The 17,418-nt window shown below is 43.0% G+C and overlaps 1 non-coding gene across 1 annotated transcript; it reads right to left on the reverse strand.

The window, feature by feature from the left end:
* Window positions 1-1,521: 1,521 nt before the first annotated feature.
* Trnav-gac (transfer RNA valine (anticodon GAC)) lies at window positions 1,522-1,605 on the reverse strand. The gene is given in 2 exon segments: window positions 1,522-1,556; window positions 1,566-1,605. It is a non-coding gene; the product is annotated as a tRNA-Val (tRNA).
* Between the last annotated feature and the right edge of the window lie 15,813 nt (window positions 1,606-17,418).

Below are 17,418 nucleotides of genomic sequence, written 5' to 3' on the forward strand. Positions count from 1 at the left end.
GTTGTGTGATGTGCTTCTCCCAGGTGAGTTTATTAGCGAACTATAATCCCAAGAATTTAACACCGTCCACTTCTTTTCTCTGTCTGTCATCGTATTTTCGGCGTATACGGTGGGGGAAACATCTTACAAGTTTTGAACTACATGAAGTGTGTCTTTTCAAAGTTCAGTGAGAAAGGATTGGCTAGGAGCCATTTACTAATGTCTCTGAAAATTTCATTAACCGAGCTTTCTAAGGCTGTACTTGGTTTGTTATTTATTGCAATGTTTGTATCATCTGAAAACAAAACAGACCTGGTATCTAGTAATGCTACTGATGAAAGATCATTGATATACACAAGAAAAAGTAAGCGCCCTAAGATTGATCTTGTGGGACACCACAACTAATTAGTCCCAAGTTGGATGATGACTGATAGTTTAATACAACTCTCTTTCCTAATAAAAGCCTTCGTTTCCTACAAGAAGTACAGGATTTGAACTATTTTGCAAAATGACCCGGTACATTGTGGAATTTTAGTGCCACCCAGTCATATGCCTTTGGCAGATCACAGAATATAGCAGTAGCCTGTAATTTACTGTCTAATGAATTAAATAAATTTTCACTGCACGTGTAGAGAGCCTTCTCAATACCAGAACCCTTTAGAAATCCAATCTGTTACACTGACAGTATACTATTAGTTGTCAGTTGTTTAAGAGACCAATAGCTTATTACCTTTATCGAGAATGCTGGAAAAAGTGAAACTGGACGAAAAATGGATGGTATCTATTTATCTCTTTTCTTAAACAAAAGCATATCTACTGCATATTTGAACCATTCAGGAAATGTCCCACTGATAAACGACGGGTTATGCAGGTAGCTTAGTATGTTAGTAAACTTAGAAGCACACTATTTAATTAACTTTTTGATATTTTATCATAACCACCAGCGGATTTTATGGTGGACATTATTTCTACTGCTGTAGTGAGAGTCATATTTATGTCAGGGGAGTTAGTGTAGCATATCACGGTATAATTATATAATAATTATATATTTTTGTTTTTATAATTATATATTTTATGATTTTGGTTGAGGTGGCTTTAAATACTTTGGGCTAGCATGAGACTTTAAATTAACTTATACCGCGATAACACTCGTACGGACATCGGCTGCCTCGAAGTACGTACGATATAATATTTTTTAAACACCGAGCGCGACTCACCGCCTTCTGATAAGTAGTTTGCGTGAGCGCTGCTATTTAGAGAAGGAAATATGTGTATTCTTACGCAAACTGTAATTATTAATATGGGTCTCAGGGGCTACTGGTTATTTATCTACCAAATTACATAAAGATTAACTGAGATATTGCGGAATGTAATGATTTTCAATATTTCTTGTTCATTATTTGCAAGGCAAAACTGGAGAGAATCTCAAAAAAATGGTTCAAATGGCTCTGAGCACTATGGGACTCAACTGCTGTGGTCATAAGTCCCCTAGAACTTAGAACTACTTAAACCTAACTAACCTAAGGACATTACACACATCCATGCCCGAGGCAGGATTCGAACCTGCGACCGCAGCGGTCGTGCGGTGTCAGACTGTAGCGCCTTTAACCACTCGGCCACTCAGGCCGGCGGAGAGAATCTCATCTGCCGTTAGGCGGCCAAAATGAAACATAATGAACTCATTCAGTGATGTGGATTTTAATAAATGAAATTTATCACTGCTGTCTTTAACTTTGAAATTAATGAATGATCAAAATGGAGAAGTCTATCGCCGTTACATTTAATATTATGATATGAAATTTTAATTAAATAATACAGCCAGCGTAATGGCCGACTAAATTCTGCTAGGGGAGATGAATTCCCTGCACTACGAAGTTCTGTAAAAACCTTGGTTAATGAAAATTAATGGTTGCCACCATGAGAGGTGACAACTAAGTCAATAATACACACTTTCTAATAACAATTTCTATTATATTTTGCAAAAAGTACAGAAAAACTTACATTAATTATTATCCAGCGCTACAATGGCGGCCTACCGCTAGACGAAACAAAACAGGAGAGCTAGTTCAATCAAATCATTGTCTCTGATCTTCATGGCCTATGTTGCACAGAGATTATACCAAAAAATGTGTTTTGTTAATTACATCGATATTTGTGTTCTGATAATAATAACTTACGTTCTTTACTATTTGTTATACATCGCGGACACGTACACAGTCTTGAAATAATTTATAATTCACATGTCTCATAACAAAAACTTCTTTTTCCTTTCTCCAAATGTCCATTTATGTGACGTACCGTCACAAGCATATGGTTTGAGGTACTCCATGGCAACATCTTCTGAACGTGACAATTTCATCTTTTCAGTAACAATTATGAAAACATCAGAGCTATGCATGACTAACAGATACAGTTTCCTTTTTGTTTAACAGGATACCTTTATTTGTCAAGTAATCCATGGTTTCTTTGTAAAGTTTCGTCTAATCTGGGTTAGTTTTTGGGGAAAACAGTATGCAAACGAGATAAGTTCTTTATTATTGAAAGTGTTGTATTTTTCATTCATGTCATGAGCGCTGTATACCTCACTCCAGTTCGTGCCTGTGAGGATTGCCCTAAAATAATCAAATTTTGTCTTACTGACAACCCTCTTGAATTCAGATTTGGCAGATCGTATATCCTGTTCGGTACTAATTTTGAACAAAAGGAACTGTATGCCATAGTTTGAGAGGCAATTGTTTCTGTAATATAGTTTTGTACATTAGACCCATAGGTGGGAAGTTTACAGTAGGAATGAAGCTGAATGCTAGTGTTATTCATAAATTCTTATTGGGAAAATTTTTAGGAAAATCTAAATTAACACCACCAACAACTATTTCTTTGTTGTTTATTGTTAAATAGGCTTTTATAGCTTCAAGGTGGTTTACAAACGGATTAAAGGCTACAGATGCTTGATATACACTTGCTATTGTGGAATATCTATTTTGAAATTCTACTTCTGTTGCGCATGCTTCCACGTGCTGTCTAGACAAAATTTATGAATGTCTATGTTCTTAAATTTATGACAATTCCTGATGAGTGTGGAACTTCTCCTTTCTCCATTTCTGCTCTACGAAAGTGAGATGCTAACCCAAATCCTTTAACACTTTAGATATCCATACCAGTACTCACATTATGTTCAGAGAAACATATTATGGCAGTTGGATTTAATAACTCTGATTCATCAATGCAGATAATTACTTCGATCATTTTACTTCTTAGTCCTCAAATATTTTGATGTTACGAAGTCAGATCAGGAAAGTGATTTGTTTTAAGGCGAATAAGGAGTTTTTATTCCAAGTGACATTAACATAGAGGTGATAGTACAAGGCAGAAATACAGCAATAACATTTTAACTAATAGAACAATAGTCAACAAAAATCATGTCTCGTTTCTTTTACATTGTTACAAGAGAATAACAAAATTAAATTCATGAAAAAATCACTCAGAATTTGTTCTTGTTTCTTATACAACTCCATTCTTGGGATTAGATGTTACAAAGATTACTGTAAAGTTCCCTGTACTGTTGAGGAAGAAATGGCAACATCGTCTACAGGTGTTTCTGTTTTGTAACTAATAAACATTACTGGTCTTACAGATGAAGTATGACATGGTATTCATCTGCAAATGGTCTTTGTTCTTCCGAATAGACTGTCATTTTTTCAGTGTTCTGTATCAGAGTAAGAATTTTTAATACCTGTTTGACACAGATGAGTATGAGACACTTTGATCATACTGTATCTGGAGATCTTACGCACTTGCATTGGCAACAATGTTCAGCAACATTTCTGAAATCAAAGACGTCGGTTCTATACATTGGAATTCCATAGAATCGGTGCATAGCTTTAACTGACTCAATAATCGGGCCTAAATCTTTCGGAATGAAGACTCTGACTCGTGGCACTTGGAATATCTGAGGGAAGTACTGCTTGGCAAAAAGGAATGAATATTTGAAACATTTTCTCTATCATTTGACACTTAGAATAAGCATGGGGACGAGAACACAGCAGCACTGAAAACATGGTTTTGAAGAAAATGAAGGCATGTTTTACATTTCCATTCTTCATTTGTTTTCATTGCCTTTCTCCAACTAATAACGTTAATGTTTTTCGCAGGGTTTACTAACGTGCCAGTAGATCAAATCTACTATATTATTAAAAAAAAGACAAAATTCCTTCTAAGTTTTAATGAACTGTGTTGTTGCGACTAAGAGTGATGAAGGAGCGGGATGGATAAGCGCGAATCTGCTTGGTTTTGCTGCAGGTTTACAGGAGGAGTAGCCATGAGGCAGATGACCAGCTATCGAACGCCTCTCTACAGTCACATACAATCCGGTGTTGTTTTAATAATGAAGTTATAATCAGTGCATGTGTCAAGAGGAACTGCTATGAACAGAGTTCAAGACAATTCATCACTGCTGTAGAGTTTTAGAAGGCAAAGCATAACATTAAGTAAATATTTATTACAGAATGTTTTCCATTTTATTCAGTTTTACCCATACAATGTAGTAGAAGACCTGGTTTATAGGAATTGATAAATTATCTTCTAAACTGATCAAAATGTGGGATATAGTTTATTATGTTCTATACATTTTATTTGCTAATGTTGAAGCACTGATATCACTTATGCTTCTGCGCCAGCTCCAAGTCACGATGCAAAATGTTCAACAGTGACAGAACAGAGGCTCAATCACGTAGCAGTTTGCAGTATGCACAAGTTGCTGTTGTATCAAATAGACTTAAGAAATGTTGGTGAAAAGTTTATATTCAATTTTGGCAACAGGAGAAATGTATTTGGATCACTTTAGGATGAACTTTACACGATTATTTTACCGTATGCTGTTGATACCGTATTTAATTATCGTTTCTGACTTTTTAACTGCTTGTTTTTATTCATAGTCTTTATATTTTTCCATTTGTGTTTTTAAATGTATTTTTAATGTTTGAAAAAGAAACTGAATAAAACTTTATATGTGATAGACTATTTATTTATATTTTCAATAAAAATCAAGCAGAATTTAGTTTGAAAACTTTCAGTTTGAAATAGTATCCTCAGTTGTTTAGGACACAACGCATAATAATTACACACACACTGTCGGGAAATTTAAATATTAATATTATACAACTCTTTTATACCCGCTAATAGCAAAATACTTTTTAATCCTGGCTGAAATTGGCATGCCTTAGGTGTCTTAAGGGCCTTTGAAATGTGACAGCTTAGTCATCCATAATGCTTCAAAAAGGGTTTTTTGGTCCTAATTTCGTTCAGCTTTTTTCAGGGGGTCTCCCGTTTAGAGCCCCTTATGATCTACATCCTATCTCTTGAGCCCGCACCCCACCCCAAATAATTTAATATTGGTGACGCTCGTGATTATGAGTGATTTATAATTCCGCGGATAAAATGTCAGACACGGTATAAAACGGGCGCACTGTTCGCCTAGAAGGGTAGTAAGTTGTTGAACTGCTACCAGGGGGTGATGGGACCGTCCACCGCATGTACCAGTTAAGTTGAAAGGAATCTGCGCAGAAGGCTGGGTCGACGGGGAGACGGGAAAGAATGGCAGAAATGAGCTATCGTATTTCGGCGAGCCATTGTGGATATGGTGATTGAAGTTTTCAGATTTGTTGATGTATCTGTGAAGACAGTCTAACGTTTCTGCATGGAGTGTTGCACCACTCGCAACCACGTCGCACGCCCTAAAGAAGTGGTGATGCAAATGGCCTAACCGACGGGGACCAGAGCCTAGTGTCGCACCGTGGCAGTGACAATTGGTTTCAAATCTGGTGAGAATTGATGCCATCAGGTCATGAAATTATGCCTCATCCAGTATCCGAAGGAAAGATGCGAAGTGAACTGCATGTAATGGACGTTCGGAATTGGGTGTTTCACAAAAGGCCATTCTTCACAGCGGCACATTAAGCTGAACGCCATCAGTGGAGCAAACGACAGAGAAACTGGACGGTATCTGGCGTCTGAAGTGGTCCGACGGGTCGCGATTTTACCTCTTTCCAAAAGATTCCAGACGTCGTGTGTACCGACAGCCCAATGAGGCAATCCGAAAGTGTTCTGAGTTTTGTTTTTCGTACAACGACGCGAACCCATTCATTCAAGTCCCACAGTCAACACGAACCAGGACGTTTATTCCAAAGTCCTCAGTGACCAAGTGTTGCCTTTTCTTCAGTATCCTGTGCTCACTCACACCTAAGATAGCCGTCTTCACAGCGCTGCACGCTCACTTCCCTGGTACGACGGACACTGAGGAACACTGTCACATTTCGATAGGCCGATTAAATCATCCGATTTTAATCCCATAGGCTATGACTAGGACTATCTGCCCTGGTCACCACAGCGACCAGACCTCAATATTATTCAGCCTTTGCGGTCTATTTTGGAGAGAAGCGTGCGTGATCGCTATCCACCCCAGTCATGTCGAGATTGTATATCAGTCAAGTTCTTTTCACAGTACGCTGATACAACTGCTCTTTACGTAGCAGTAGTACACAACCGGTCGCTCTTAGAAAGATCCATACTCAAACACTGGAAAGTTGTACATGTCACACCAATATTCGAGTAAGGAAATAGGGGTAATCCGCTGAATTAAAGACCCTTATGACTAGCGTCAATTTGCAGTAGGCTTCTGAAACATATACTGTGCTCAAACATTATGAATCATCTCGAAGAAAACGATTTATTGACAAAGAGCCAACACGGATTCAGAAAATATCATTGCTGTGAAACACAACTAGATCATTATTGTCACGAAGTAATCAGTGCTATCGACAGGGGACGTCAAATTGTTTCCACATTTTTAGATTTCCTGAAGGCTTTTGAAACCGTTCCTCACAACCGACTTCTAATTAATTATGTGTCTGGAGTATCGTCACAGTTAGACTAGATTCGTGATTTCCTGTCCGAAAGATCACAGTCTGTAATAGCTGAGCGAAAGTCGTGGAGTAAAAAAGAAGCAATCCTGGTGTTTACCAAGGAATTGTTATACACTCCTGGAAATTGAAATAAGAACACCGTGAATTCATTGTCCCAGGAAGGGGAAAATTTATTGACACATTCCTGGGGTCAGATGCATCAAATGATCACACTGACAGAACCACAGGCACATAGACACAGGCAACAGAGCATGCACAATGTCGGCACTAGTACAGTGTATATCCACCTTTCGCAGCAATGCAGGCTGCTATTCTCCCATGGAGACGATCGTAGAGATGCTGGATGTAGTCCTGTGGAACGGCTTGCCATGCCATTTCCACCTGGCGCCTCAGTTGGACCAGCGTTCGTGCTGGACGTGCAGACCGCGTGAGACGACGCTTCATCCAGTCCCAAACATGCTCAATGTGGGACAGATCCGGAGATCTTGCTGGCCAGAGTAGTTGACTTAAACCTTCTAGAGCACGTTGGGTGGCACGGGATACATGCGTACGTGCATTGTCCTGTTGGAACAGCAAGTTCCCTTGCCGGTCTAGGAATCGTAGAACGATGGGTTCGATGACGGTTTGGATGTACCGTGCACTATTCAGTGTCCCCTCGACGATCACCAGTGGTGTACGGCCAGTGTAGGAGATCGCTCCCCACACCATGATGCCGGGTGTTGGCCCTGTGTGCCCCGGTCGTATGCAGTCCTGATTGTGGCGCTCACTTGCACGGCGCCAAACACGCATACGACCATCATTGGCACCAAGGCAGAAGCGACTCTCATCGCTGAAGACGACACGTCTCCATTCGTCCCTCCATTCACGCCTGTCGCGACACCACTGGAGGCGGGCTGCACGATGTTGGGGCGTGAGCGGAAGACGGCCTAACGGTGTGCGGGACCGTAGCCCAGCTTCATGGAGACGGTTGCGAATGGTCCTCGCCGATACCCCAGGAGCAACAGTGTCCCTAATTTGCTGGGAAGTGGCGGTGCGGTCCCCTACGGCACTGCGTAGGATCCTACGGTCTTGGCGTGCATCCGTGCGTCGCTGCGGTCCGGTCCCAGGTCGACGGGCACGTGCACCTTCCGCCGACCACTGGCGACAACATCGATGTACTGTGGAGACCTCACGCCCCACGTGTTGAGCAATTCGGCGGTACGTCCACCCGGCCTCCCGCATGCCCACTATACGCCCTCGCTCAAAGTCCGTCAACTGCACATACGGTTCTCGTCCACGCTGTCGCGGCATGCTACCAGTGTTAAAGACTGCGATGGAGCTCCGTATGCCACGGCAAACTGGCTGACACTGACGGCGGCGGTGCACAAATGCTGCGCAGCTAGCGCCATTCGACGGCCAACACCGCGGTTCCTGGTGTGTCCGCTGTGCCGTGCGTGTGATCATTGCTTGTACAGCCCTCTCGCAGTGTCCGGAGCAAGTATGGTGGGTCTGACACACCGGTGTCAATGTGTTCTTTTTTCCATTTCCAGGAGTGTAGGTTCTCTGTTGTTCCTAATCTACAGAAACGATTTAGGAGACAATCTAGGCAGCCCTGTTAGATTGTTTGGAGATGATGCTGTCATTTACCGTCGTGTAAAGTCATCAGATGATTAAACCGAATTGTAGCATGATCTAGACATGATATGTGTATGGTGCAAAAAGTGGCAGCTGACTGTAAATCATGAAAAGTGTGCAGTCATCCACACGAGCTCTAAAAAGAATCCGCTAAATTTCAGTTACAAAATAAATTGCACGTATCTTAAGACTGTAAACCCAGCTAAATACTTAGGGATTTCTATTATGAATAACTTAAATTGGAACGATCACATAGATAATATTGTGACGAAAGCAAATCAAAGACGGTGATTTATTGGCAGAACACTTAGAAAATGCAACAGGCATACTGAAGAAACTGCTTTCGCTATACTTGTCCGCCCTCTTCTGGGGTATTGTTGTGCGATGTGGGACAGGACTGACGGAGAACATCGAAAAAGCTCAAAGAAGAGCACCTCGTTTTGTAATATCGCGAACAGGCGAGATAATGTCACGAATATGATACATGAATTGGGGTGGCAGTCATTAAAACATGGGTGTTTTTCACTGTGGCAGGACCTTCTGATAAAATTTCGATCACCAACTTTCCCGTCAAAGTGTGAAAATATTTTATTGGTTCCCACGTTGTAGGGAGAAAAATGATGAAATTACAATGAAATGAACACCCTTAGCTGCTTCAGGCGTTGACATGCGTCAACGGCGACAGATGAAAATGTGTGTCTCGACTGGGACTCGAACCCGGAATCTCCTGCTTACATGGCAGACGCTCTATCCATCTTTTTTTTTCCTCCAATTTATTGATCATAACATTCCACAGTAGTATATAATTTTCAACTGACATTTAAAAGTAATAAAACAAACTAAAATTAATTACAGGTTCCTTGACATTTTAGAAAAAATCCAACTCTAAATCAGATAGTGATGTTCGTCACTTGATCGTATTTGTTTTTCAAAGATCAAATTGTCTCTCGTTTCTTCATGTTCTGAATCGCATCCTCGAAAATGGAGTTCACATGACTGTTCTTCTGAGGAAGTTGGCGTATGTATCATAATAATTATTCATGCGTAGTAGCTTGTGATGCTGGTCCGAGATGTACGTCCAAAAATCTCCTTCGCTCCCTTCTTTACTGGACAGCAGGTAAAATACCGCGTGTCCCTTCAACCAGTTGACGGCATTTTTCTTCCAGGTGGGGTATAGTTCTTCTTCCGGGTATAAAAGGCACGATGGCGTTATCAAATACGGCGGTTTTCTCTGCATAGTTGCTAATTTTTTCCTGATTGACAACCATATATTATTTGCATTTCCACAGACAAATTGATGTTCATCTGTGTCAATCAGGTTGCAAGTGGTACACAAAGGAGAATCAGCCATGAAACTTCCTGGCAGATTAAAAGTGTGTGCTCGACCGAGACTCGAACTCGGGACCTTTGCCTTTCGCGGGCAAGTGCTCTACCAACTGAGCTACCGAAGCACGACTCACGCGCGGCACTCACAGCTCTACTTCTGCCAGTACCTCGTCTCCTACCTTCCAAATTTTACAGAAGCTCTCCTGCGAACCTTGCAGAACTAGCACTCCTGAAAGAAAGGACATTGCGGAGACATGGCTTAGCCACAGCCTGGGGGATGTTTCGAGAATGAGTCTCCGCAATATCCTTTCTTTCAGGAGTGCTAGTTCTGCAAGTTTCGCAGGAGAGCTTCTGTAAAATTTGGAAGGTAGGAGACGAGGTACTGGCAGAAGTAGAGCTGTGAGTACCGCGCGTCAGTCGTACTTCGGTAGCTCAGTTGGTAGAGCACTTGCCCACGAAAGGCAAAGGTCCCGAGTTCGAGTCTCGGTCGGACGCACAGTTTTAATCTGCCAGGAAGTTTCATATCAGCGCACACTCCGCTGCAGAGTGAAAATCTCATTCTGCAGAATCAGCCAGATGAATGGAATGTAGTCTGGAGTTCGTTGGAAATTTCCTATTCAAAAAATAGTACCACAATGACCACACTTTTGTTGGTAAATGCGGGTGGTGTATATTCCTCCAGATATCATGCCAAGAGTGACCGACGTATTTTTGTTCTATGATGTTCTTGGTCTGAAAGGTCTGAGCCACCGAGCACACAGAGGATAGCGCGACTGCAGGGATTTGTCTCCGTCACGCGGGACAATACGTTGAGAATGTGGGTTTCGCGGGAGGCGTGCCAGAAATAAATCCCTGCAGTCGCGCTATCCTCTGTGTCCTCGGTGGCTGAGATGGATGGAGCGTCTGCCATGTAAGCAGGAGATCCCGTCTTCGAGTCCCGGTCGGGGCACACATTTTCATCTGTCCCCGTTGACTTATGTCAACGCCTGTAAGCAACTAAGGGTGTCCATTTCACTGTAATTTCATTCTAATGAGCTGCATGGTCACCGATGGTATCTGTTCTTTCTGACATGACCGAAAGACTATGGCAACTGAACATTCCTCTGAGTCAACCAACATGCTCCATAAATCAACCCCTGAAAAAACAAGATCATACAAGTCACTATCCACCAGGTACAGGAACCATCTACGTGCAATACTCTGGCGTAAGAGGCAAAAACTATTACCTGACAACTACCCCAACAATGGTCACATTCCAGGCTTGATACACAATACAAACCTGGAGGACAGCCATCATGCAATCACTGAATACATAGACGACCTAACACTCACAGGACAAATGTCACCAGAAGCCGCCAAACTAATCAAAAGACAAATAATGTACTGGATGACATTCCAGACGACCCTTATGAACAGGATAGACGAACTCGAAGACGAACTACTGAGAATAGACATGATAACCCCAAATCCTGATACCGACAGACCAGAAAACCATACCACACATGACCAACCAAAGCAACTGCACAAAACAGCGTTGCTAACGACTCAAGATCACCCATCCACTCCAGCACAACGACGGACATACGACACTACAAAATGCGAAGGATGCATCAAACCAATCAAATTCATACAAGGTGAGGCCTTGAACCCAACGGTGCTAAACACAACCGTAACGCAAGCCAGCACAATTGGAGCCGAAACGGAAAACATGGACAAATCAAACACCTCTGACTGTAATCAAATCAAACGCAAAATAACTCTCTCTGACTCACTGACAGAGGAAGAAGACGACGTCTATTATTGCCCTTACGCCAGATATTGTAGTGTTCATAACAACGATATTCGAAACCGTAATACCGACCTTGAACAGGCCACAGCGCCGGCAGACACCACGAATGTCACACAAAAAGCCGCAGCAAAAAGCGCAACATAAGTCTGCGGAGGGTCTGGCAATAGAGGCGACAGTGCGCATAACATAACAAAAGCTGTTATGTCTGACACAGATAGCGTAGACGAGCAGTCAAGTGGGAACCTAATCACGTCAAATCAATGTAGAATGGAGGCACAAACAACCAACACATCTGATACACATCAAGACTGCACAAACGAAACACACACAAAAAACAAACGAATCATCACAGCCTTTAGGAAACTAAAACCGCATAGAAAACCCAAACAGCCTAAGAGAGTCAAGAAAGTGAAAGCGTGTGACGACCAATCGCGGCAATCGCAGGCTGCCTTAAAACCTAGTGATACAAAAGTGCATACCCCTGATGATACCAACACCTTCGCAGCCCCCCAACCAACAACCTCAATGACGACGCCCAAGGAAACCCCCACAACAATCAACGAGGACGCCAATCCAGCGCACCCCGCAGAGGCGCACTGCATCGCGACACGCCACGGCTGCAGAGATGCCAACACACGCCATCGACACCGATAGTTTTAGTTACGACAAGCTAGACATAAATGTAAAATTAAGTAGGCTAGAAAAAAGAGACATCTTAGAGACGGCACAGCGGATGCTCATCCGCACCCTACACCCGTACGGCCAATCTGTTTGTTTCCGTACATCAGAGCAAACCGGTAGACTGATTCTCAAAACGGAGAATATTCCAACAGATCCAGACAGCCTACTAGATCTGCTCATGCAGGTGTGCGCCCGCAGGGAGGAACCATTCGATATGGACAAGCTTTACAAGGATCACGTAAGGGCTCATGGGAGAACATACTTCGATTACAGTCAAACTGGCAGCAAGTGCTACGCCACCGTTAAACACCCAAACTGCTAATAGCACAGCTTAATGCTATGCGGAGTATACTTGTAAATTCGGAGCTCCCACGGGTCCTACGTGAACTAAAAAGTGACGTTCTGTGCATACAGGAGCCCTACACTAGACAAGGGCATATCCCCCAACTTTCCTCCAAGTGCGGTGACAGTTGCGGAGGGGACAGGCTGCATGGCATCTGTCATAATCCTAAACAAAGAAATACATCCAGTCAAAATTACAGAACTCTGTTCCGAGCACCTAGTTGCAGTTGAAGTCACACACAAGGGGGATACTTGGATCATCGCGTCGCTGTACGCCCAATTCTGTCATTGCATCAAACCATACGCAGACCTCATCAGAGATGTTGCGCAATACGCTGGCAACAAAAAACTTCTCATCTGTGCAGACATAAATGCCAGATCAACCCTGTGGCATTCAGACAGAACTGACGACAGAGGTAGAATAATAAATGACATCATCCAAGAAAACAGACTTCACGTACTCAACAAGGAAGGTCATCACCCGACTCACATCGGACACAACGGTCATTCATCAAACATAGACATCAGCCTCGTTAATAATGCCGCCATCAACCACGTACGAGACTGGACCGTGCATGACCAGATAACTGCTAGCGACCACAACATCATCACACTAACCTTAAGTGGTACACCAAATGTCAACACAGAAACACTACCAAAAAGACTATTATTTGACAAAACAGACTGGGACAGGGTCAGACTAAAAATACATGAGCACACACCGGCAGTGTTGATTACAGAGCACACATGCTGACAGATATCACCACACACACACACACACACACACACACACACACACACACAGAACACCTGAATACCCACACAAAGAATGACAAAACACCAAAACATTCCCTGGGCGACGCAACTAACACGACTCAAACAAGACTCAAAACGTAAACGTAAGCCTTACCAACGAGCAATTTCAGATAGAGGAAGACAATTACGACTACACGACTACCGGCTTGCCAAGGACAAATATAAACTTGAGTTGAATAAGACCAGGAAAGACCATTGGAATAGCCATGTAGCAGCACAAACACAACTAAACATTTGGGGGGAACCATACAAAATCGTGACGGAGAAAATTAAGAGCCCACTGGTTCTGGGAACGCTGCGACATGAGGATGGTGAGATGACTAAGGGCTGGAGACGCACAGCGGAGTTCCTGCTGAGCAAACTCCTGCCCGACGACATCGCAGACACAGACACACCACAACATGCAGCACTGAGACGCGAAGTAGACACAGTATACACCACACCAACCGTCACCTGTCCATTTGCGCAGGAAGAAGTGGCGACAGCGATCTCAGAACTCAAAAACAAAAAGGCGCCTGGACCGGATGGTATCCACTCTGAGGTACTGAAACAAAATTGCACCGCAGATCACCCCGTTCCTCACAACGTTGTTAAACGATGCATTAAGGCTGGGCCGTGTGCCTGCAGTGTGGAAGACCTCGAAGGCGGTTATCATCAAAAAGGCTCCAGACAAAGACCCATCAGACCCCAAGTCATACAGACCAATTTGCCTTATCAATACACTCGGTAAAGTACAAGAAAAACTACTCTGCAAAAGACTACAAGCACACCGAACACTACGGGGACTGACACCACACCAATACGGCTTCAGGGAAGGGAAATCTATAGACGACGCAATTAACAGAGCAATCCAAATAGTACACGACACACCCTCCAAATACACACTTGCAATTATGATAGACATCTCAGGTGCCTTCGACAACCTCTGGTGGCCGGCCTTGCTCAAGAGGCTCAGACACCTGCAGGTACCGGAGTCTCTGTATAATAGTTTCATGGAATACTGCAGAGACAGAACAGTCGTTTGGCAAATGGACAACCAGAAAGTGATTAAACGAATCACAAAAGGCTGTCCACAAGGGTCGATCTGCGGCCCCATCTTCTGGGACATAGTTCTACAGCTCTACAGTTACTAGAGGAGCACATCCTGTCAGATGGAGTTGTTGCTTATGCTGATGATCTACCCGTCGTAGTTTCAGCAAACAACCGTGCCCAGCTAGAAGAAAGAGCCAATGGAACACTTAGGACAATAACCCAATGGTGCACAGATAATAAATTAAAGATAGCAGGAAACAAAACAACTTATACATTGCTAAAGGGTATCCTGCGCAGGAACCCAATAGTCAAAATCGGGGACACAAACATAAAAAGACTAGCAGTCACACGCTATCTAGGAGTATACATTGATGAACGATTGAACTTCCACGAACACATGCGAATATGCACAAACAAAGCAGAAAAGATACTACACAAACTGGCTAGGCTAAATTCGGAACAATTCAGACTACCCCTGTCAGTGACACGAGCATACCATTGCGCTCTCTTCGAGTCAGTACTATGCTTTGCTGCCAGTACGTGGGCCCACAGATTAAATCTCTCAACCAACAGAACCATTGTACGTCGAGGCCTAAGAAGTGTTCTACTTCGACTAACAGGGGCATTCAACACAACATCAAATGACGCACTATGTGTCGTCATGGGAATCTTCCCCAAAGATATCACCATCAGGTACCGCGCAGCAATGTACTGGCTTAGGATGGGGAGAACAGACCAGGTTCGGCAGATCACTGGTGTACCGATTGAGACAACACACCAACTCAGAGCATGGCGAGTGGATACCTGGCAGAGCGAGTGGGCCAACAGCGATAAGGGCCGTCGTGTATACAACTTCTTCCCTGACATCCGCGAGAGACTAAAACTAAAACATATTGATCCCAGCCGCGGTATGGTACATTTCATCTCAGGACATGGCCCTTATCCCACGCACCTGTACCGCGTGAGTCTGCAGCAGACTAATAGATGCACATGCGGGGAAGAAGGTTCCCCTGAACATACTGTCTTCTTCTGCGGAGAACGCACGAACAGAAGACACACAGTACACGAAAATCGCCTGAACACACAGAACGAACTATATGCCATAATACGCGACCCGGAAAGGTGGACTGAACTCAACAAACTAACGGACGAAATCACGAAGATCCAACAAATAGAATACTTGAGCAACAGACCCTACCGAAGGCAAGTCGGTCCAAACAGACGTCACGATGCCCAGGGGGACACAGATATGATTAGCACCACGAGTGATGAAGAAGAAACAGGTACAGACCAGGGCACCAACACAGATATTGAAGCGTCCAGCGTGGATGATCCATAGTGTCAACCAAGTCAAATTCAAAGAACAGAGTGGAACAACCGACAAGAGGTGCACAAGTCACACACAATCCTAAAAACAGATTGCACCTTATATGTAAATAGTTAACACCACCTCCATGTCTAATAAGAGCTTAAAGCTGGGTACCTCTTCAAGGGACCTACGCCTTCCGTTAAGAGGCAGCGCACAGTCTGCATGGAAGGATTTTAATTGTGGTCCCTCTCTTTTGAGCCCAACCCGACGGATACCTATGGTAGATCGGGCAAAACCACCGTTCAGGCTGTGTTGCTGGCGGGGCAGGAAGGTGCTAACTGCCACACCATGTATCATTGTAAGTCTCATTGGCTCAGCGTGAACTGTTTGTACAACCAACCTACACAGCCTATACCTCAACCTCCACTACACTAATAACTTCTGATATGAAGCTTAAAGTTAGGCACCTCTTCAAGGGACCTACGCCCCTGGTAAGAGGCGGCGCACGTAGTGGATGGAAGGATCTTAATTGTGGTTCCTCTCTTTTGAGCCCAACCCGACGGATACCTATGGTAGATCGGGGAAAACCACCGTTCAGGTCATTGTTATACCTATCCCTTCTCTTTTCAGTTCTCTCCCTTCCTTCTTTCTAAATATTTAATTTCGTTTTGTTTATTAATATCTTACTTGATTTTGTATTAGTTGTAAGTTTTTCTAATGCTGCACAAAAAAAAGATATCAAATGGATGTAAACAAATAGAGCCCGCATCCACGTGGCGGGACACGGGCAACGGTGTGAGTGGGGACGGCTAAGTGGCAACATACGACCCACCATAAGAAATTAGACGGTGGGTCATAAAATATAAGCAGCTAGTGAAAAAAAAAGTGTCCGAAAGAACAGATACCATCTTAGTATATATATATATATATATATATATATATATATATATATATATATATATAGAAAAAATGATCATCGTCATAAAATAAGAGACATCAGAGCTCTTACGGATAGATTTAAGTGTACGTTATTCCCATGTGCTGTTCGAAAGTGGAACTGTAGAGAAGTAGGTTAAAGGTGGTTCGATGGTTCCCTCTGCCAGGGACTTAATTGTGAATTGCAGAGTAATCATGTAGATGCAGATGCGGGTGTTATAACATACCCTTGAAAACCATGCAGGCCCTGTACTGGGTGATCAAAAAGTCAGTATACATTTTAAAACTGAATAAATCACGGGATAATGTAGATAGAGAGGAACAAATTGACACACATGCTTGGAATGACATGTGGTTTTATTAGAACCAAAAAAATACAAACGTTCAAAAAATGTCAGACAGATGGCGCTGCATCTGATCAGAATAGCAATAATTAGCATAACAAAGTAAGACAAAGTAAAGATGATGTTCTTTACAGGAAATGCTCAACATGTTCACCATCATTCCTCAACAACAGCTGTAGTCGAGGAATAATGTTGTGAAGAGCACTGTAAAGCACGTCCGGAGTTATGGTGAGGCATTAGCGTCGGATGTTGTCTTTCAGCACCCCTAGAGATGTTGATCGATCACGATACACTTGCGACTTCAGGTAACCCCAAAGCCATTAGTCGCAC

This window comes from Schistocerca cancellata, chromosome 6, assembly GCF_023864275.1.
Source record: "Schistocerca cancellata isolate TAMUIC-IGC-003103 chromosome 6, iqSchCanc2.1, whole genome shotgun sequence".
Lineage (NCBI taxonomy): Eukaryota > Metazoa > Arthropoda > Insecta > Orthoptera > Acrididae > Schistocerca > Schistocerca cancellata.